Source organism: Phoca vitulina, unplaced genomic scaffold (genome assembly GCF_004348235.1).
Source record: "Phoca vitulina isolate PV1807 unplaced genomic scaffold, GSC_HSeal_1.0 scaffold10, whole genome shotgun sequence".
NCBI classification, from domain to species: Eukaryota; Metazoa; Chordata; class Mammalia; order Carnivora; family Phocidae; genus Phoca; species Phoca vitulina.
In genome coordinates, this window is record NW_022589713.1 from 35,707,427 (window position 1) to 35,724,235 (window position 16,809).

The following is a 16,809-nucleotide window of genomic DNA, read 5'->3' on the forward strand; positions in this document are numbered from 1 at the left end:
ACGACTGAGCCGCCCAGGTACCCACTATCCCATGTTTTAATACATTTGAATGATCAACCAGTAGCGCCTGCTGCTCTGTATGCCAGACTGAGGACCCTGCTGAGATACCCAGTACCACAAAGGTATGGGAATTGTGGGAAACAGCCCCCCCCCCAACTGTCACCATGGATCAAAGTGCTATGCTGCTGAGAATACCAAGTCCCATGATGTCTGGGAAAGGTGTTACTGGAATTTGCAATGGGATGTCCCACCAGAATGGATGAATAATTACTTTGCACCCCTGGGTGTGGAGGAACTACTTAATCTCCACTGGGATCCAGTTGTCCTCTGCAAGCTGGACCTTTGAAATGTACTATACCTGGAATGAAGCATGAACCATTGTAAACAGGGAGAAGGTAGAGGTCCTGGTCTGGCATATCCGGCCCCCAGTCCATCTCCTCATGCCTGACCGTGCTGCTTCCCCCAGGAAACAGGCAGGGTATTATAACCAGGTCAAATTCCTAAAGCTGCCAAACTCACTCTCCTCTAGGCCAGATGGACACATTCTGTTTTCCACTGGTACGATCATTTGGCCATTGTCTTTGTTCCCACCATTGGCCTGGAGGGCATGATAGCTCACATAGAAGGCCTTACTAAATTTACCTAGGGAGCCTTAAATGATAGCCAACACAGCCTGTCCTTACTGAACACTGAAATGTCTCTAATGAGAAAAACTATCCTCCAGAAAAGGATGTCCTTGAATGTTATTACTGCCTTGCAAAGAGGCGCCTATGCTGTTACCCAAGAGAATGCTGTGTGTTCATACCTGTTAATGCTAATACATCAGCAGAGTCACATGAGGATACAAGTGAATATTCTGAATGATCTGACACCCTTCTTCGGTGACTTAATAAATTGGTGGTTTGGATCATGGGGTCTTTGGTGGAAAAAGTGGTTCTTTATTTTGGAAATTGTTATCTTAATCTGTGTTCTCTTGCATGTGTCTGTATTGTTGTGGCATCTGCCTCCCGGGCAGCCAGGTAGCTGCCACGTGAGTCACTTCCGTCCCAGTGAAACTCCTTGCTGCCTGCTCAGGGTAATTTGCAGAAGAGGCCAGGGGAGGGGGAGGGGGCATGTAAGATTTTCCAAGGCAGGTCAGGAGGGGTAAAGTGTTGGAGGAGGTCATCCAGAGGACAGAAACACCAGTTGACCCTCGGGCTAGACCTGGGCAATTAGAAGCTCCTGACTCCCCTCCCGTGTCCTGGAAATGTACATTCAACCCTAGGTTTCTACAGAGGGAGGCAGTTTCAAGGACACAGCCTTGAGCGAGCAATGTGTTGTTGAGATTATCTGGGCAGTTACACGACTGAACCTCATTAAGGCCTCTACATAAACTTTAAAGATTCTCGCAGCTGATGCAGAGATCCACTGGAAACAAGCCTCATAAAGTTCACTTACTTGTTAAGACAGCTACCTACCAATCAGGAGTGGCCAGCCTCTTTCTTCAGTCTTTCCTTGCCTTCAGGTGGGTGCAAGAGGCCAGTTTCAGATCTTGTTAGGGAAGCGCCCGAGTTTGCGAAGCACCGCTCAGAGGCTGTGTTGTGTGGGGTTCCACGCCTGTGGATCTGGTATTCCGTGAGCCTGCGGATAGTGGTGCTGGCTGAGGCTGTGGGCAGGACAGGCACACCCTCCCCTGAAATAGGTATCTGTACCTATGACCATGAGACACAGATGCTTCTTTCTGAGCTACGCTGGACATTCAGAGGCCATGGTACAGTAGTTCCCCATTACCCGCAGTTTGGTTTTCCGAGGTTTCAATTCTCTGCCTGCAGCCAAGTCCAGAAGCCAGTCATCCTCCTGATGGATGGTCAGAAAGTCAGTAAGAGCCCAATGCTCAACACCCGCGACGTTCACCTCATGTCATCTCCTCACGTAGGCATTTTCTATCTGCCGTCAGCACAAGGAGAAGGGTGAGTACAGCAGAGTATTTTGAGAGCGCACATTCACATAACTTTTATACAGTATATTGTTATAATTGTTCTATTTTATTACTGACAGTCTCTCACTGTGCCTAATTTATAAATTAAGCTCTATCATAGGTATGTATGTATAGGAAAAAACATAGTATTTATGGGGTTAGGTACTGTCTGTGGTTTCAGGCATCCACTGGGGGTCTTGGAAGGTATCCCCTGCAGACAAATGGGTGCTGTTCTAGCGAAATTGTACTTAGTAAATGGAGGCAGCAGTAGCTAGACCCATCTGGTAAGTGGGAGTCCATATTGGTGGGCCCATATGTAGCCCCCATTTCTGCCGCTGTGACTACTTCATTCATGTGTCTTTCGTGCGAGTTCTGAGGTGGCCAATGACAAGGCTGACCAATGTCAGTTGGCAGAGTCCTTTTGTCTATCTGGTTGTTCAGTTCCTCTACAGTGGTGGGTCTTTTCTGGGGGGTATAAATGTGTAATACAAAAGTCTTTATTCTTCAACTAAGTGTCTGTGTGTCCGTCTGCATGACTCTGCACCAGATATTCTTATCTCTGATCTTTCCGTCTCTTTCTTTCCAGACCCCTGACTAAAGGCCAGACTTTTGGCTACTCTCTAGGAATCTTTATATAGTCTTACTTCTTGGGCTTCTTTTGTACAAAGTAGATGGCCGGTTGTGTTGTTTGCAGCTTTGCCCATTAGGAAGATTTCCCCTCACCAATGTCTTTCAAGTCTACTCGTTAAAAGATAAAATGAAGCATACTAAACATTTTCAGAGTTTATCTGAAAATTTATTGATTCAGATGGCCAGTACCAAACGAGAAATGGTTAGGAGCGTTCCACCAGCAAGAGCTCAGGGAGAGATTTTATAGAGAAAAGGCAGAAGCAAAGCAAGGCAATTATTGATTGGCTATAGCTGATATCCTCGTTGACTGTTTGTGATTGGTTGTCCTTAGGTTTCTATTTAATAAACTTGCATATACAGGCTTAGATTTTGGTTTGTTTACATCAGCTGCCATGATCTTGGAGCCACCTCAGTCTAATAGCCTCCTCATTTAATTGATTTAACAAGGTGAATGTGGCTTTAAAGCGGCTGCCATCTTTTTCAACTTGAAGATTTTATTTATTTATTTGACAGAGAGACACAGCGAGAGAGGGAACACAAGCAAGGGGAGTGGGAGAGGGAGAAGCAGGCTTCCCGCAGAGCAGGGAGCCCGATGCGGGGCTCGATCCCAGGACCCTGGGATCATGATCCGAGCCGAAGGCAGTCGCCCAATGACTGAGCCACCCAGGCACCCCTCAACTTGAACTACTACAAGAAATATTTAGGAGACAGAATCAGCAGGATCTGGTAAATGATTCCCCCTCAACTTCCTCCCCAAATTCTTTGCTTCTCCCTAATCTTCTGTATTCTCTATTCCCTCCTAGAATATAAATTTTACCAGAGTACGAATTTTTGCTGTTTATTTTACTGCTAGAGTTCCTGGTACCTAGAATAGTACCTGGCACAAAGTAGGTCCTCAATAAACATTTGCTGAGTGAACAAATGAATTAATCTCGAAAATTGCTCTACCAATTACCTGGTTGCTTAGACCACAAGTTGCTTAGACCACAAGACTAGTAAGAGTCATCCTCGATTCCCCTGCTTTTGTTTTCCCATTTCCAATCCTTCAGCAATTCCAGCTGATCCCCTGAACAAGTACAAGGGCCAACTTTTTGGTCTCCCTGCTTCCGCTAATCCAATGCTTCCTAAACAGCATTCACTTTTGTCATATTTACCAAATTGATCTTTGTATGATATAAATCAGATCATGTCATTTCTCTGTTGAAAATCTTCCCATGGCTTCCCATTTGATGTAGGATGCAATTCAAACACCTGGCCAAGGCCTGAGACTCTACGTGATTTGGCCCTGACCTCCCTCTCCAATCTCACCTCATCCTACTCACATTCAAGCCACACTGGTGTTCTTTCTCTTCCTCAAATACACAATGCTCATTTCTGCTTTTCTGCTTGCTCTTTCCTTGTCCTGGAACATGATTTTTTTTTTTTTTTAATTTATGTGCAAATTGGCTTCCTCTTGTTATTCAGGTTTCAGCACAAATGTCTCTTCTTGGCAGAGGTCTTCTTTGGTCACCCAATCTAAAGTAGCCCCCTGGGACGCCTGGGTGGCTCAGTCAGTTAAGTGCCTGCCTTTGGTTCAGGTCATGATCCCAGGGTCCTGGGTTCGAGTCCCACCTTGGGCTCCTTGCTCAGCGGGAGCCTGCTTTTCCCTCTGCCTGCAGCTCCCCCTGCTTGTGCTCGCTCTCTCTCTGACAAATAAAATCTTAAAAAAACAAAATAAAGTAGCCCCCTCTCTTCCTTACTAATCCCTCTCCATCCCTGAGCCCTATGGTATTTCTTTTTATCTCTTGTTACTATCAGAAATTATCCCCTTTTAAGGGTGCCTGGGTAGCTCAGTCAATTACATGTTTGCCTTCGGCTCGGGTCATGATCTTGGGGTCCTGGGATCGAACCCTGTGTCCAGCTCCCTGGTTGGCAGGGAGTCTGCTTCTACCTCTCCCTCTGCCTCTCCCCCCTGGCTCGTGCTCTCTCTCTGTCAAATAAATAAATAAATAATTAAAAAAAAAGAAATTGTCCCCTTTTAACAATATATTTTCTGGGCTTTTAAAACAATCTCTCTGTTAAAACATAAGCTTCATGGAAAAAGAAATCTTATCAATCCTTGGAACAAAGATTGTATTCCCAGAATCTAGCAAAGTGTGTGGCACACACCAGTGTATACACACAAACATATATACCAACACAAACAAATATTTTAGTCCCAACAGTGACTAAAAATATCTTTGTTCCAGGAAGGTAGTGAGGAAGAGCTGTTCATCCATGGTCTTAAAAAACCAAAAGAGTTGTTATTAAGGTAAGAGTGGCCCATTCAGGTTCTTAAGTACAGGGGAATGGGCCTCATGACCATAATTAGTGGAAGCTGTCATGCTTTTTTTTTTTTTTTTGACGTAGTGTTCCATGATTCATTGTTTGCGTAGCTGTCATGCTTTTTCTCTGTTTCGTTACTTGAGACTCAGCTTTGATGGTTGGGATCAAATAGGAAAGCTCATGGTTATCTTGATAGTTTCTTTAGAATTGCTTATAAGCAATGTTATCTTGAATTGTAAGAAACTAAATATGCTGTCTTGAGCAAAAATGCCTTTAAGTCAGAGTTCAGCCCATTTTTTTCTGTAAAGGGCCAGATAGCAAATGTTTTTGGCTTTGTGTGTTATGTGGTCTCAGTTACAACTTCTCAACCTTCCCCTTATAGTTCAAAAGCAGTGATAGACAATGCATAAATGAGTGGGTGGGTGTAGCAGTATTTGGCAGGGATGGGGCAGATTTGGTCAGTGGGCTGTATTTTTACAGTTCCTGCCCTAACTCTTCAAGGAAGCACATTCTCTTACATTCTCTGAAATGTTTAGCCATCTAATCTTTCTGCACCAGTGAAGTGTCCAGAAACTTTGCAGTATAACCTTAGAAAGGTGGATTTCAGTACTGCAGTAATAATAGTAATTATAAGAACAATAACTAATGCTTATATGCCACGCATTGTTTCAAGTGCCTTTCTTAATATCTTCTCATTTAATCCTCATAACAACTATGTAATTTTGGTAATATTGTTGTCCTCATTTTATGGATAAGGAACCTGAAATTAAAAATCTGGTCCAAAGTTACACAGTCAAAAAGTGGCAGAGCAGCGGCTCAAGGGTATCTTCTGATCTCAAAGAACATCTTAACCTCAAGAATATAACACCTGCTCAAAGAGCAAAGGTTGAAGCTCCCTATTAAGAGAAATCATACAGAGGGGCGCCTGGGTGGCTCAGTCGTTAAGCGTCTGCCTTCGGCTCAGGTCATGGTTCCAGAGTCCTGGGATCAAGCCCCGCATTGGGCTCCCTGCTCCGTGGGAGCCTGCTTCTCCCTCTCCCACTCCCCCTGCTTGTGTTCCCTCTCTCGCTGTGTCTCTCTCTGTCAAATAAATAAATAAAATCTTTAAAAAAAAAAGATAAATCATACAGAAAAGGGGTAGATAACTCTTATGGACCCTGTTTTGAGTTGGGCGAAGGAACGGTGGAAAGTTTATTGGATGCCTCCTTTTGTCTATTGGGAAAAGAACAAAGATGTGACCTATTTGGGTTTTGCAGCTATTGGTAGATTAAATTAGAATGTTTAAAGTCTGATAATCAAACCCCAATTTGAAAATCAAAATAATCCTCTCTAGGTGTAAATATTCTGCTCTTTCCAGGTACAATATTTGTATATCTTTATTTAGAATTTTAAAATACTTAGAATTTTAAAATTCACCATTGTATCTTAAGGGAAGGACCTACTAATTTATAGGTAAAAACACTGATGGTATATTTTTCATATAGCACAGATGATATGTGATATATGCTCATTTTTTAAAAGATATTATTTGACAGAGAGAGAGCACAAGCAGGGGGAACGGCAGGTAGAGGGAGAGGGTGAAACAGATCCCCCACTGAGCAGGGAGCCCGATGCGGGGCTCGATCCCAGGACCCTGGGATCATGACCTGAGCCGAAGGCAGATGCTTAACTGACTGAGCCACCCAGGCACCCCATATATATTTTTTTTTGAGAGAGAGAGAGAGAGAGAGAGAGAGAGAGAGCAGTGAGCAAGTGCAGGGCAGGGGAGGGGCAGAGAGAGAGAGAATCTTAAGCAGGCTCCACAGCCAGCACAGAGCTTGGTGCAGGGCTCCATCTCACAACCCTGAGATCATGATCTGAGCCCAAATCAAGTCAGACACTTAACTGATTGAGCTACCTGGGTGCCCCGCTATATGCACGTTTTTAAAAATCGAAGCAGCGTGGAAGAATATAAGTCAACTCATTCTCCACACGCCTCATCACTGGCTAAAAATATGTTATAACCTCAAAGTAACTGATATACATGTTGCCATTTTGGTCTGGCCCGACTTCCGAAAACAGCACGCGAGAATCTCATTTTTCCTCTCACTGCTTGATTCCACCCTAGCCAAGCTCTGTTAACTATGGTCTGATGGCGAACAACCCACCTGAAGATCTCCTTGATTTCCCAGGGTTGTGCGGTGGGCAGACTGGGAGATTTGGACTCAGTAGACCTAGATTGAAATCACTGTTGCTGGGCCTTGGTTTTCTCATCTGTGAATGGAGTCAGTAATACTACTTGTGCAACAATGATTTTGAGCCTCAGATAGGTTGATCAGTAATACACTGAGTGTGATCATCTGTATGAAAAGCGGCTATTATGTTGAGAGACGAGTATGGTCTTTTCCATATTAATGAATTCTCCAGGACCTTTGTTGCTACGTCCAGAAAATTCAATTGCTTTTGGATTTTATCATCATTTTTATATTTTATACCTATATTTGTTTATTATTACTATTATAGTATCATCCTTGAGACCTATTATTAAATGGAGGAAAGCTTTGTCAAGGTAAAAAGCACCATATCCAGACTTCAGGAATTTCCCCTAAAATAAGCGTTTTGAAGTGTAGAAATGTTAACAAAGAAGCTTATGAAATTCCTGGTGAAGGGATGAAAGGTTGCCTCTCTTGGCTGGCTCAGGCCCACCCCTTCCTAGCAGCAAGGGGGATTAGATGACCTCTCAAGGTTCCTTGTAGCCTGGGTTTTGTTTTTTGATGTCTATTTAAAGATTATGCTAATACTGCTGATGTGAAATCCTTTGGACACAGTGCTGGTTGAAAATACTGACTTCTGACCTGAATCTATGCCTGCCTGGTTCAAATTGTATACTTGAGATTAGCAGGACTCAAATGCTCATGTTTTATACAAGCCATTGGGTCTTTTTTCTCCTCAAGAAGATTTTTTCGTTGTTGTATTTTGGACGAATGCAAGAGGGAGAAGGTTGATTAAAAAATGCATTCAGATACAGAGGGATTTAGATTATTGTAATAACTAAGCTTAGTTATCATATTGCGGTTCAGAAAGATGAATAATAATGTAGAATGCAAAGATCCAGGAGGTAATCCTCCCAGACTAGACATTACTGGAGCAGCATATTAACTAGAAAAGAGTCATTGTTAGTAGAGAACAGAGAGAGAATTCTACAAATCCCTAGGCATCTTATACCTAGTAAGTAACTTGTATTGTATTTTAGGAGACTGGGCTCTGGAGCCAACTGGCCTGGGTCAGATACTGGTTCTGACCTTTTACGAGCTGTGTGACTTTGGCTATTTATTTAACCTTTTTGTATCTCGTGCTCCTCATCTGTAAAATGGGGATAATAATAGTACCTACTTCTTAAGGTTGTTTTGAAGATTAAATGAGTTAGTACATATAAAGCGGTTAGCACTGTTTCTGGAATATAATGTGTTCAATAATAGTGATTAATTCAGGATCTTAAGTATTATTGTGTTTTGTTTGTTTTTTGTCTTGCTTTTTTTCACCATTTTCTTTACCTTTATGATGGGAAATAGCAAACATTTAAAAATATAGAGCAAAGTATAATAAACTTTCATGTACTCATTAGCAGTTATCCATTTATGGGCAATCTTGTTTTACCTAAATGCCCATTCATTTCCCCTACTTGATTATTTCGAAACAGATTTCATACATCATATTACTTCACATATAAATATTCCAATATGTATCTCTAACACAGAGGTAGCGAATTACAGCCTAATGTCTGTTTTACAATAAAGCTTAATTAGAACATAGTGAAGGGGTGCAGAATATTCCATGGGGCATAAAAATTATTTTGAGCTGAAGTCATTTGAGAATAGGCTTTTCTTCTGTCAACTCCGTTATCTGCCTAAGAGCAGAGTCTCTCAAAAGAACTCAACTCTCATAAATTCCCTCCCCAGGGATTTCAGCACAATGAAAGATTGATTCTTATTACAAAGAAGTTGGAACCACATCTAAACAGACATTGTCACAAAACTATCATATCTGTCATCTATTTTCCTAAGGGCCCATTTATCTTTCCTAAAAGTCATTTGGTTTCCCATAAGTGTCCTTTGCCCCCCCTTCCCTTATTAAGGTGATACATAAGTCCCAAATTCTGACCACCTCTTATGTGTGTGAACTCTAATGTACGTGAATAAAAATCTGTCTTTCCTAATCTGTTTTTCATTCAGTTTAATTCACAAGCCCCCATTAAAAGAATCTAAGAGTATAGAGGAAAAGATTTTCTTTCTCAACAACAGTGATGCCTATTCATTTACTTATGGTGGATGGTTGCTTTTGTTCTATAATGGTGGAGTTGTGTAGTTGTGACAGAATGTTTGGTCCACAAGCTTAAAATATTTTCTATCTGACCCTTTTTAGAAAGTGTTTGTCAACTCCTACTCTAAATGACAGGGATACTCTCTTTTTCTTTTAAAAACATAACCACGATCCATTTTCACACCTAAAAGCATTAATAATAATGTGTTAATATTATCAAATATCAATTGGTGTGAAAATTTGCCCAAATAGCTCATAAATTTTTAAAAATATGGACTTATTGAAAAACAGGATCCAAATAAGGTTAATACATTTGGAAGAGGTAGCTCTTAAGTCATTTTCAATCTAAAGGAGTCAGTCTCTTTCCTCCCTTTTCCCCTTGCAATTTATCTGTTAAAGAAGCAGATCATTTGTTTTATAGAATTTTACGCATTTGTATGTTGCTGGTTGCAAGTCTGTTGTATTATTTAACATGTTCCTGTATCCTCTAGATTGCTTAGAAATTAGTGGTTAGAACTAGAGACTTGACTTGATCCAAGTTCACAAGAACACACACCTTTCAAGGATAGTATGTACCTTCATGAGTTAGCACATAACGGCTCTCTTTTTGTGATGTTAGCAAACAGGCCAAGTTTTATAAATTGCTAATTCTGAATAAAAGTCAGCAGTGGAGGCAATGTTTCTTTGAACAGGGCAAGGCCCACCCACTATAATTTTATGAAATGATTTGTATTTATCTTTACTGATTGGGCATCATGGCATCTGGAAATAGGTGGAGATGAGCAGACCTTCACTGGGGCAAACCTCTGACTTCTACCCATTCTAATCACCTTAAAATATATCTGGAATCTATCCGTTTCTTGCCATTTCCCAGGCCCCTGCTACCCTGGTCCATGTCACCATTATCTCCTGTCCATATTCACTGCAATAGCTTCTTCACAGGTGTCCCTGTTTGTGTACTTGCTTCCCTATGACACGGTCTCAACTCATCAGCCAGAATAACCCTTTTAAAACCCAGGCTACGTCAAATGATTCCTCTGTTCAAACGCCTCCTATTGTACCTGTACTACTCAAAATAAGTATTGAAGTCCTTACAATGGCTTACCAGCTTCTAAATAATCTACACCCACCTCCATTCATTCTACTCCAGCCCTGATTATCTCTTTTCAGACCCATAAAGGCACCTGTCATATCCCTCCACAGGGCCTTTGCATTGGCTGTTCCCTTTTGCCTTTAGTGCTCATCTTCCAGATTCCTACATTACCAAGTCTCTCACCTCCTTCAAGTATTTGCTCAAATGTCACCTTCTCAAGAATCACCCTATTTAAATACTACATTCTGCTTCCCACTTCCCATTGCTTATCACACTCACCCTGCTCTACTTTTAATTTTCCAAAGCATTAGTTACCTTCTAACATACCTTATAATTTACTCATTTATTTCATCTGTTGCTTATATATTTGTTTCTGCCAAAAGTTCTTTGTTTTGTTCACTGAAGCATCCCCTGTGCCTAAATCAATGTCTGGCACATAGAAAGTCCCTAAAATGTATTTGCTGAGTGAATGAATGAATTGCTGTCACTTATGCCTATAAAGAGAACACAAATACAATCCATAAACCAAAGGACCTCTGACTCACATGACCCCTCCTGCAATACTCATAGCTTTTCTTCCTCCCAGCAACTGGTCTGCGTGCCAGGCACTGCGTTAAATGTTTTCCATGTATTATCTCATTTAATCCTTCAAACAGCCCTAAGGCACTGCATTAAATGTTTTCCATGTATTATCTCATTTAATCCTTCAAACAGCCCTTAATCCTTAAGCCCTAAGAAAGTAGATGCTATTATTATTTTCATTTCCAGATAATGAAACTCAGGCCTAGGAGTTTAGCTCCTGCCCAAGCTCACATAGTTTGTAAGATGCAGAACCAGAAATGGAACTCAAATCTGTCAGACCCCTAAATCACTGCTTTAAACCACTAGGCCAATTACTTCCCCAGTGGGTATAATTGCTCTAAGTTTGGCCATTTATGGCAATTTCCCTATTCATTCATTCAACAAATATTTACTGAACACCAACTATGTGTCAAGTTCTTAGGATATATTAGTAAGCCAAACAAAAATCCTGCCCTCACTGAGTTTTTATTACCTTTACCTCTTTTAAGAGCTATGATTCAGGGCCAGGGTAAAGGGGGAATCAGGTAGGCTCCTAGGCAGCATGATCTTAGGGTCATAGACAAAGCTCCCTCATCTAAAATCACTCTCCTTCATCCCATTTTGTCATAATATTCTATCTGAAGTATGTGGATTGACAATACTTTTGGTGAGATTTGAAAGGCCTACCTTATTATTTTTTTTAAAGATTTTATTTATTTGTTTGTCAGAGAGAGAGCACAAGCAGGGGGAACGGCAGGCAGAGAGAGAAGTAGCCTCCCCGCTGAGCAGGGAGCTCGATATGGGGCTCGATCCCAAGACGCTGGGATCATGACCTGAGCAGAAGGCAGATGCTTAACTGACTGAGGCACCCAGCCATCCCAGGCCTGCCTTAAAGTACATTTTTTTCTGCTTAGATTCATTTCCACTTTATAGATGAGAAAGCCAAGGCTTAAGATGATTATGAGGCATTCCTTTTTTTTTTTTTTTAACAGAGAGCGCACATGTGAGCAGGGGGCAAGGGACAAAAGGGGGAGAGAGAGAATCTTAAGCACACTCCATGCTCAACTCGGAGTCCAATGTGGGGCTCGATCTCACTACCTCAAGATCATGACCTGAACTGAAATCTAGAGTCAGATGCTCAACTGACTGAGCCACTCAGGTGCCCCGATTATGAGACATTCTTTAAGTCAGTTAGTAAATGACAGAGCTGGGATTTCTGGCTCCAAATTTTATGCTCATGATATTATAGCAAACACTGGAGAGGAACATGGTGAGCTAAGTGGGCTGTGGGGAGTGTTCTGGGTAGCCAGATAGATAAGAGGAAAATTAGAAGATTAAGGGTCCCTGGAAGCCCCAGTCAGCCCATATGTTTTCCTGGAGCTGGGTAACAGGGTCATCTTTGTAGAACAAAAATTACGAGGGCAGGTCAGTGTGTTCTCAGGGTGGTTGACCAGTGAGAGAACTAGGGAAGGGCAGGAGCTGAGGCCCTATGGTGGATGCTGTGCTTGGAAATACCAGGATACCTTACTTCAGATTGATTTCCAGAAGGCACATTGGGAGAATCAGAGAAGGGCATAGAGAAAATCACCCTGATCTGATCCATGGCACTCCACCTTACTTTACATGGGACAGCTGGACCCCACTGAACTCAGGCTGCACCAGGTAACTTTGCCTTGATTTAGAGCAGAAATGTCGAAAGAGCAAGGATTCTGTTAGTTTACATTATGTTCTTTGTGTCTACACTGGAGAGGGAGTGAGTAAGATGTATTAGAATGTACAATGTGTCCTAGACTAAGCTTTGGATTCAGAAAGTTTCTTTGAATTCTGGCTCTGTCATGTGCCACACTAGTCATTTAAATTCTTTAAGTCCCATTTTTCTTATTTGTAAGAAGGAATATTCATTCATTCATTAAGTATTCATTAACTTCTATTGTATATAAAGAACTGTATGTAATAGGTGTTGGGGATAAGATAATATATATAAAGTGCCTGGCACATAGTAATTATTCAATAAGTGGTAGCTATTGTTATTGTTGTTGTTATTAGTGTACATAAGTAAATCAGCAATGAGTCTTTTGGAATGGTAATAGGACAGATATTATATCAGTTAGTCTTCCAACTAACTAACTAGAGGCCCCAGCCTCGTATCCTTGTGAAGCTTTATCTGCTGGGGGAATGATTTTTTTCCTCTCCAACTGGAAGTACTACATCTTTCTGTAATGGCGGTATGACTTCTGACAACCCTGGTCAACTGTATCCCAAAAGGAAATTAGGCTGGTTGCACTGAATATCATTCTTTTTCATGATGGATGGTTGATATGGATTTGCTAATAATTTTGATCTGGTAAAGAGTCAGTCAGTAGAAAATTAGAAATTTTAATGAAGATTCCCATTAGCTGTTCCTCACAAATAATGGAGCTATAATCTAACTTAATATTCTTGGCAAAGCAATTCTCATTTCAGTTCTCACAAGTAATTATTATTTAGTGTTTATATCACTTTGTATTTCTTAAGTGTTTTCAATTATTTTTTCCATTATTCTTTGGAAAAAAAAAAAAAAAACAACCCAGAAAACAGAATCCTTTGAAGCATCTTAGCATGTTAATCTCCATTTCACAGATGGGGGAAGGTGGTTTAGTTCTTGAACAAACACCAATCTGTCCTGTTATACTTACAAAAATAATGCAAAGTTCTCACCTAATGAGTGTTCATGGCCAGCACCTTCTATTAAACAAGAAATATGTTTATACACACATGCACACGCGCACACGTGCACACACACACACAAATAGAAAAGATGTTCTTGGATCAATGATTGTAATACTCAGTAAAGAAAAAAGACTCTTTCTGCATGATTTCTCTCCAGAAAATTCATGTGTTGTACAAACCCAGATTAAAGATAGTGATTCCATCATCTCTTTGCTGGTTTCCTGCCTTCAGAATTTCTAGTCTCCTCCTTGTCTTTTTCTTTATTCTTTTAATTCAGTTTATCAATAATTCATTCAACGCTTGCTGTTTTGCAGCCACACAATTTCAGTTACATACAACTGTAAGCATTTGTTTGTGGGTCACGCACCTGTGGATTGTCTGGGCTGGTTCGCTCCATGCTGAAGGGGCAGTGTCTATTCAGGTTATGTTTTTCTTGTGGCCCAGGCCTAAATACAACAATATAAGCAATGTGTAAACACATTTCATTTTTATTTATTTATTTTTTAAAAAGATTTATTTATTAGAGAGTGAGAGAGTGCACATGAAGGGGGAGGGGCAGAGGGAGAGAGAGAAAATCATGAAGCAGGTTCCCCAATGAGCATGGAGCCTGACTCGGGGTTTCCATCCCAAGACTCTGAGATCATGACCTGAGTCGAAATCAAGAGGCAGCTGCTCAACCGACTGAGCCACCCAGGCGCCCCAAACACATTTTAAATCTTTGCTGGTGGCACATGTCATTGGCCAAAGCAAGGCACCTATGAATGTTAGACTTAGGGCTGAAACATTTTAATAATGCTCTACCCCCTATGTTAGCCCTTTGCAATGTGATTTTAAAATCTTCTCATCAAGAGGTAGAATCCACTTTCCTGTGCCTTGAATCTGGGCTGACTGGTGACTTGCTCTGGCTAATAGCCTGCTGTGGACCAGACGGGATGCCTATTCCAAGCTGAGTCACTAAAGGGTTTTGCATGCTTCTCTTCTCTCCTTGCTGCTGTCCTGAGAATAAGCCCAGGCCAGCTCGCTGAAAGGTGAGACCACAGAGAGGAGAGTTGAGACCTCCAACGTGTCCTGCTGGAGCCATTGCTGAAGCACGAGCAACCTGCTAGCTGACTGCAGACACAGAAGTGGGCTCAAATGAACTAACTGCCTGGTGGCCCCGTAGATCTATGAGGAATAATACATGGCTGCTGATTGAGCCACTAAGTTTTAGGTGGCTTGTTAGGCAGAAGTAGTAACTTCAACACCCTGACCCTCCCCATCTCGGGCTCCTAGTACCATAGTGTCACTTTCCCAGATCCTTCATATTCTTGGGGCAGGCTACAGGTGATAAAATATTTGCTGAAGCCTTCTCCTATTCCCCAAAAAGTGTCTCCACGGTCATGAGATTCTTGTGCCCGAGGGATACACAAACCCAGGGGCTCTTCCACAGTAAGCAGGTATAGTGGGTAGCTATTTCTTCAGGAAGATTATAGGATACTAACTGATTTTGGAGAATGTATCACTGATATGATAAAAAGGAAAGCAAAGCACACAGTGTTTTCTGTTCAAGCTGACAGATGCATTCTGATTTCTATAACAACAGTAATTAATTTTAGCTGGGTAGAAAATCCATTCTTCTGTGAGGAATCAGTGAGCTATAGGGAAATTTGTCTGTAGCCATTGTTTGGAATTTTAGTCTGCATGTAAGAGGCACAGTAATTTTACAATGACAGCTAATATACAGGGAAACTACCCCAAGATAGAGAAAGCTATTTGGCACTATTGTGTATTTCTGGAAATATGTGATAATGGGATTGAAATCAAATTGGAAGGTAAGAGGCTTGGTATCAGAGCTCTACTTTTTTCTCCTCTGTTTTATTTTATCAGCATTAAAATGCAATATAAAAAGAGAAATGTAAAGAGATAAGTGTGGTGACTTACAGTTGAAATTTTTACAATTATTGACCTTATTGAAGGGCATGATCTTTAGGGTTTGAGGAAAACATCCTTTTATGAAAGTGTCAGGGAGATGCTCTATTTCTGCAGTTATTCTATAATCCCACTGTAAATTTTCTGTGGTTTAGTGTTTTTTTTTTTTTTTTTAACATTTTATTTATTTATTTGACAGAGAGAGAGCACAAGTAGGCAGGCAGGCAGGCAGAGGCAGAAACAGAGGGAGAAGCAGGCTCCCCACTGAGCAGGGAGCCCGATGTGGGGCTCGATCCCAGGACTCTGGGATCATGACCTGAGCCAAAGGCAGATGCTTAACCGACTGAGCCACCCAGGTGCCCCTGTGGTTTATAGTGTTTTGTTATCAGTATTTTTCTGCTCCTAACTGAACTCTATTATAATAGACTTACTTTCACATTTGTGGACAAGCATCCCATACTCATTTTTATGGGGCACTACTGTGGTTGAACTATGGTGGTGGTTCTAATCAGTCTATTAAAGCGGTGGGGAATATGTCACAAGTGAAATCTGTATAAACTAAGAGCTACAACAGAATGTTCCATATTGTTTTTATATGCACCGATAAACCTATTCATCTACTTGGAAAAAGTTTCTCAGATGTGGTGGTGGATTTGCACTCGTCATGGATATTCACCTCATGTCCCTGCCGGACGGCAGGGACATTCTTTTTTGTTGTGATATCAGAATTCAGCCTGTATAAACATTGAATAAGTGCCTCAGTCATTCTGGGGTTACCAGAGGATCAGCTTCCAGCAAGCCTCTTTGTAGAAGCAATGGGAACATGAAGGATCCAGGTCGTCTTTGCCTACAGACCCTTACTTGTAAGTTTTCCCAGTATAAAGTCTTTGCTTTCAAGTATTTCGAGTGATATTTTGGAATTCTTCCTGAACCTTTGAGCTTGATAGGGAGTTAATCACAAAGGGACTCAAGTTGCATGATTACTTCTTTCTTCTAAATGACTCATTAAGGGGAGAACATAAATATTTCTACTAAGAATGTGAGTGTAGAAACTTCTGTGTTTTGTTCTTTGCTCTATCACCAGCACTGGGAATAGTACCTGACACTATTGAGTAGAAGCTCAACAAATAACTGTGATTGAAAAGAAATTTGAAGAGGATTGAGACCAAGAAGTCTAGGTGAATTGTCATACTAGCTGAAGAAACTCTGAACAGTTACCTCTTCCTTATATTCCCTGGCAGAAGACTACTGCCTTGGGGAAAGAGGGTTACATTATCAGTTTTGAAGATAAATGGGCTTTGTGCTTCCTGTCACTTTTTATTTACATGAATCCTGGTCCTCCCCATCC